Source organism: Nothobranchius furzeri, chromosome 18 (genome assembly GCF_043380555.1).
Source record: "Nothobranchius furzeri strain GRZ-AD chromosome 18, NfurGRZ-RIMD1, whole genome shotgun sequence".
Taxonomy (NCBI): Eukaryota; Metazoa; Chordata; class Actinopteri; order Cyprinodontiformes; family Nothobranchiidae; genus Nothobranchius; species Nothobranchius furzeri.
The window spans coordinates 30,136,115-30,143,575 of record NC_091758.1 but is presented as its reverse complement, the minus strand read 5'-3'; positions in this window follow the sequence as shown (position 1 = coordinate 30,143,575).

Sequence of the window (7,461 nt, the reverse complement as noted above, 5' to 3'; positions counted from 1 at the left end):
AAACCAGTGATGTTGATATTTTACTGGCCTGCAGAATGTTTGCAACATTTCCATCTATGTTGAGTCTTTGCAGCATTCAAGCATGAATGAAATGAGCTGTTTTTGTTCATTAGTTCATTTTTGCACACTCATTGCATTTCCACAATAAAAGTTTTGGGACATTTCTGGAAGGGGTGAAAGGTAACCGGGAAAATACAATGGCTCGGTCCTCTCAGCCGTTCTGTATCCCTAAGAAACAAGCCCTTTTAGGACTTTGCTAAGACGTCAGCATATCACAGCTGTTTCATTAGTGACATGATGACATCACTGATCAGCGCCAAAATACATCCATGGAAATAATAGCCTTTAAAAAGTTGTAATATGTCAAACTACGCCCCAGTTTAATCCATTCAGAACCAGGGAGAGCGGTTGGGTTAAATAAAAAGTGGCGTTCAATGACCAGAAGAATTACCTCTATTAGGCACCACAGAGCACCGTAAATCATGGTGTTGTGGCGGATTTCTGCTACATTTTTGGCATTGGTTAGAGAAGTGGTGATTTTCTTTTTCTTCCTTTCCACTTCATCAACAACTCCTCCAGTTTTTACAAATGCCATTTTTTGGCAATGTCTGCAGATAATATTTCCCACGAAGCAACAACTAATCAGCATGAGTTAAGCACAAGTCCCGCCCAGCGTCTACCGGGCCACATCCGGTGCATACCACAACACAGATACTGGTTTTGTCACTGACGTATACCAGAAAGTGGCCGTTTCAGACCGGCCCGATGAAATGAAGACACACAGACGAAGGTCCGGTAAAATTACCCGGAAGTTCTGATAGTGGAAATGGGTCTCATGTGATGAAAACTGACAACAAAACCCATTATGTTTCACTTTGATCCTTCTTGCGCTTTCATAAAACCGCATTAGTGAGCAAATTTGAACTAATCTGGGGTTTCATTCTTGCAAAAAACAAGTTGCTGTCAGCCCTTATGTGACTCAGCTTGTTTCTTTACTTTTAAGCCAGTTTTTACTGAAGGGTTTAGGAAAATTCACTCACTGACCCAGAGAAAAGCGTATATCTCTATTTAGCATTAGGTGCAAACGTGTAACACAAGCCAGGTGAACACAGAGCTGTACCTCATCTGCTAGAGATGTGCGGTGTGTTGCGTTGTACCGTGTCGGTCTGTAGAACAGGCAGAGTGATTCTCCAGCCCTCCTCCTATGCTCTTCCTGCATATCATAGTCGGCTGCCATCTGAAGCCTCCCCGCTTTGCTCCAGTGTACAAAACCCTATTGTGGCTTCCCTGAGATAAGCAGAGTTGGTGAGAGGAAAAAGGAAGAAAAGGAGGCAGAGAGTAAAAGATTTTTTTTATCTATTTATTTTTTTGGAGGCGCCAGGCCTATCTCCTCTATCTCCTCCAGGGAACATGCTGGCATTCCCAGAGACACTGGTGCTAAGAGCCTCATCGCCTTGCTGCCCAACTCTTACACACAGAGGAGAGGGAGACATGGAGATTTATGTCATGGTAACTAAATCTCTTCCCCTTTTGAACTCCCCGTCTCCCCTGACTGCCTGGAAGAGTTAAGGACTGGAAGGAGATGGTGAGGGCTGCTGATGTTTTTGCAGAAAAGAGGTGGACCGAGACAGAAAAAAAATACTTTTTCTGTTTTTGCAATCTGATATGAAAGGGCTAAAGAGATTTGTAGATGTCTCTACTGTATGTGTGTTTACACTATGAGTATGAATCAGTAGCTGATAGACGATATTAGAACTCTGTTTCATTTTGAACTGGGTGGAACTGGCTTCCACGGGGGGAAAAAAAGATGTGAAACTTGGAGAGAAAAGCAAAAAAGAAGTATTATAAATTATCCAAAAAAAGACACATTTGAAAGGACATTTCGAACAATTCGAAGTGAGTTTTGTGGAAAAGTTATGACTATAAAAGAAAGGGTTCAGTGTGGTCTCATTTTGGAGGAATAGCATTTACATATGACTGGAATGACGAGCTAGCATCTAAGACACGATGTAAGCTAAGCTAAATGGATGTGACAAATCTCCTACATTTAACTGCAGTTTATGCAAATGTTTAGTTTTAGAAATCTTAACACGACTGTCAATTCACATAACATTTGCATTTCCAGTGTTCAACAATATCTATTGAATCCACGCCCTGGATATATAAAAACTGTCATTTTGTAAGTAATAACTTAACAATGAAACATCCATCCATTTTCGTTTACCCGCTTATCCTCGCAGGGTCGCAGGGGGGCTGGTGCCTATCTCCAGCTGTCTCCGGGCATGCAGGCGGGGTACACCCTGGACAGGTTGCCAGTCCATTGCAGGGAAACACAGAGACACACAGGACAAACAACCAAACACACACACCCAAGCCGTAGGTGTGAGTGTGTCTAAATTGTCCGGAACCTAAGGACAATTTAGAGAGACCAATTAACCTATGAACAGTCATGTTTTTGGACTGTGGGAGGAAGCCGGAGCACCCGGAGAGAACCCACGCATGCACAGGGAGAACATGCCAACTCCACGCAGGATTTAAACCCAGGACCTTCTTGCTGCAAGGCAACAGCTCTAACCACTGCGCCACTGAGCAGCCAACAATGAAACAATATCAAGTAAATGTTAAAATGCAAAGTTGATAGAAAAGCAAGGGTAGAATCCTATTTATTCAAACTATTTCTTATTTGCATTTGATGCAAACTTTGTCTTCTTTTCTGTCCACTGTTGTCCCCGTCTCTAGGAGAGAGAGTACCTGTGACTTTTTTCCTGACAGTTTAAACTGGAGGTGTGCATGTGAAAGATACAACATCCAGTGTTATCGCGGGGTCCCCTTGGTCAGTCAGAATGAAAGCGGTAAAAATTGATGCCACCTAGAGTCAAGAGTTTGAACTGCATCACATAAAATAAATATAGGTTATGCTTACGTTTAAATTCTCAATAATAACTTGGTGCACTGGTTTCAAACATCAATTCATGATATAAAATAATGTGATATTTCACTGTATCAATATTTTTTTTCTTCCCAAGTTTAGAAGGAACAAACATATGATCTACACATAGATCAGATTTATTCTGCAACAAAAGGAGTCCACCTGTTGCACAGGTAACTTCACTGAATTTATGTCACAATGGATCGCATCTGCTAGGGCAGCAGCGTGGACAGACAGAGAAACATGAGACACATAAGATAGAAGGTTTTAAAAATGGCCAAAATATCCCTTTCGTATCTTTTCTGATTTGGACTTTTTACTTAAGTTTTTCTAGTTGAATCAACTTGAAAAGCTGTCATCAAGTTGACACCCTAGCCCTAACCCTAATTTATCAGATCCCAAGATAGCTTAAAGATTGCACCACTTCTCCCTAACTATTCAAAGAGTCAACAGCGTAGTGTCGAAGTACATAATGAATGAAATACAGAATGTGACATCTCCTTGAATTCACAGGTTTAATATTTCATGCTTCACCAGCACACCTGAGAGCTGAACATATGACTGAATCAAAAGTTAATGTGGAACACGCAATGCGCTGAAATGTTGAAGTCTGGAGGAGGAGACTGAATTACTGCACCGAGGATGACAGCAGCAGACAATAAAACACTGAACTGCAGTCACTTTTTATTTTAAACACTTTAAGATTTAATCTTTCGCTGCATAAATATTATTTTAAATCAGTGTTGTCGTCCTACATTTCATTGTCAACGCAACAAGAAAGCAACACAAACGCTTCCTATAAGTCTCTGTGGAAATGGAATTTGATTGAAGTCTCTGAAGTTTCTTCTTGTGATGTTTTCCACCTGCACAAGCTCCCTTCACACACCAGGTCTCACTTCTGCAGCATCTTCTGAACATGTGTCAACCCCTCTAGGAGTCTGTCTCATGGAAATGTGTGTGCCTACGTGATTGTGTGTATGTCTACTTGTGTGCAAGTTGGCCTTCCTGCACGTGTGTGTTCAGCATGACGTGGCAACCCCCTGCCCTGTTCAAACACGGCGTTGGCTGTGCAAGCAGCCTCACTGTCAGGCTCGGCTTGCCAGTGGTACACGCTGTGCCTGGCACCCCGTGGAGGGGGAAGGAAGGAGCACAGCGGGGCCAGGCCGCCTCCAACACCTCTCCCACCGAGCCAAAGGCCCCTCTGGTGGGGTTCTGAACACCAGAACAGGCCCTGGGAGAAATGATAATGAGGAACAAGACTGTGCTGCAAAGGATAACACGTAGGGATGTCATCGCAGGTTCTAAACCGCACGCATGCCAAGATGTAAACATGCAAATATAGAAACATATGTGCACATGCATGCCTGCTCATAATCAGGCTTGTTGGGACACACACCAATTCATCATCATGGTTCATGAGAAGACATTGGGACTTGCTAAGAATTAGCAATATGTATCATTTGCATTGTCATATCTTCCTCTGCTTTGCGACAGATCACTTGGCACTCAGCCGGCATAGCAGGAACAGTGGCATATTCTGGTTTAATTCTGTGATAATTAACATTTTGGTTCAGAAACCAAAAGTCTGGAAGCTGTAGCTTAATTACACAAAACAAAGTTTGTTGTTTTATCCCCAACTATTTACTGATGCTACGGTTGCTGCTGGATTTCATTATGCAAATGGAAAACAAGACTATTACTGAACAGATGCATTTATATGTATATGTATATATATATATATATATATATATATATATATATATATATATATATATATATACACACACATACATATATACATATATATATAGCTCGAGTGTATAGTAATTTTTAAATCTGTTGCTATGTAAAAACTATAAAGGCAAAAAAATTCTACATTTTAGACATTTCATAACATAATCAAGACTGATTTGTACTAAACACCCCCTAGAACAAAAAAGTTTCTGTTTTAGAAAATAACTAATTTTTTGTGTTTGTTTTCATAAATTACAGTAATGACTTTGAGTATTCAAACTGGCATTTCAAGGGTTAAAATCCTCAAAATGATTGAACATTTTATATGTTTGAGCAGGGCTGAAGTTGTTCAATAGATCTATGAAAAAAAAAGCAAAAAAAAAAAAAACAATTACTCATGTATGCAGTTTTTATAGCCACTTTTACAAGTGGGCATTTTTGTCCTCTAAAGTCTCAAGTGTATCGTGTTGTTGTTGTTTTTTTATTCATAGTGTTCCCTTGGTCTATTTTAAAAATTCCAAATTGAATTTCAAAATTTGTCCAGAGAGAGGTTTTGCGACAAAATTTTTTACCAAATACACAAATGGTGGAGAAATGGCGTCAAAAAAAAAAACTGCCCAAATGGACAAAAATATCCGTAATGAAGCCTGAGGGTTAAAGCTATAATGGGAAACTACAATAGCTAAAAAAAAACATTCTTGCGTCTTAACAAGTATAGCTATAAAAGCTTTGTGGAGATTTTGAAATGAAAACGACAAAAAAAAAAAAAAAAAAAAAAAAAGTAGTTCTCTTGCATTTGTCTAAAAATCTCAGCCAATAACAAGGTTTGGTATGAAATCAACGATTGGACCATCTGACCGTCTCTCTCACCGAACCGCCGCATTTACCTGTAGGTCCTCCACTCATTACGCGCTTGTGCATTTTGCAACAGAGCACCACAGATGTGAGTTTCTTTGCTTAATAATATTAGTTAGAGAAGGAGAAACTGTCACCTGCTACCACTTCTAGTTTACGATACTACCAGAGTCCTAAAAAGAAAAACGCCATTTGAAGTGATGGAAAACAAAAGACATTTGGTCCTAGAAGACGACGACTAGTGTTTAGCGCTCTCTTGTATCCTCTGGCAATGCACACGTCCATTCCAGGGGGACTTGGCCTAGGGATGATAGCTGACGGCAGGGGTGAGAGTTACGTGGCTGTTTGTGTTTCAAAGCTAGCTTGTTCTGCAGATTTGCCATTATAGCTTCAACACACCACACAAGATAGTATTATCTCATATGATCATTTTAAGAGCTGTTATGGTAATCCAGCGCAATTTTAGGATTGTTGGAAGGGGTGGGGCTGATCAAAAATAGCCATTTTTTGACCGTGTGAGCCAAATTTAAATGTGGTGCTATAGTGTTGTGTTACACTGACAGAAACATCTCGCCTAAATGTTCACCCTCAAAGTTCATCACTCGTATTTCCAAAGTTCCGACCCATCAACTGATAATTACTTCAGTTAATGAAGCAATTGTCTTTACAATCTGTTGACTGTAGGACGACAGTACTTTCAGGGAGAACTGCTCCACATAAAAAGCTATTTTTGAGGCTGTTGATTTCAATAAACAGCAGAAGCTCAGGAGGTAGAGCAGGTTGTCCAGTAAAGGTTGCAAGTTTGATCCCGGCTCTAAGGCTGCTATTGTGTTCTTGGGCAAGACACTTAACCCGCCTTGCCGTCTGGTGGTGGTCGGAGGGACCGGTGGCGCCTGTGTTTGGCAGCCTCGCCTCTGTCAGTGCGCCTCAGGGCAGCTGTGGCTGCATCGTAGCTCATCCCCACCAGCATGTGAAAGTGTGTGTGATTGTGTTGTGAAGCACACTGGGGGTTGTAGAAGTCTAAGAAGGTAATGCAAATACAGTCCATTTACCTTTTACATTCAATCTACCTTTGTTGTCCATTTTCTGAAAACGTAATAGCTCGATACTGATTACAATATCTACTTAATTGAGTTTGCAGATTTAAAATATTTAGAATAAAGTTAAATGTGAGTCTGTTATGAAGTATGACATTATAGGAAATAGTATATTTTTGTATATTATGGGAAATGGACACAAAACATGCTCCGAGGCATTTGGAAGACATCCAATAACAAAAGCATGAAAACACCTTAAACCTGCTATTTGTGAATGCTCTTTTGCAAACAACAGAAATGCTAAACACGTCGCCCTAAAAACAAAACCTAATCAGGTGTCGAAACTAATTGCTGATCAAATTGTTCAGATCCGACGTGTGATTACCTCTCCGTTGGGAGACGAACGGGTTGTAAATATAAACCACCGCATGCATGTTTGACTGCTTTGTGAGATGTTAAAAATGAGAGGGGATGAAAATTGGATTAAATTGTGTGTGGCAGCTCACTGTAGGGAGGTAATTAGGGACAAACATTGAGACGCATAGTCTGATCTCTCCTGCTGGAGGTTAGGTGGAATAGGAGCTGTGAGTCCCAGCGTCCCAGTGGCACAGTGATTAGAATTTTTTAATGTGTGGGCTAATGGGATGTCAGCCCAGAGCAAAACACAACACGGAACGGCTCGTAACAAGTGGTCAAAGATCGAGCTGGATTACAGAGATAGTGGAGAAACGTGGCAACCTTTTGCCTCTGTTTATGGATTCATCACTCTTGGATGAATAATCACAACATTTACGTTAATTTGTACACAAACCTATTTTTGACCCTCCATCTAATCCTGACCGTGCTCGCTAAATCTCACAGTTAGCACCGTATCTGCTCTAAAGCTTGTTTGATTTTGAATTATCA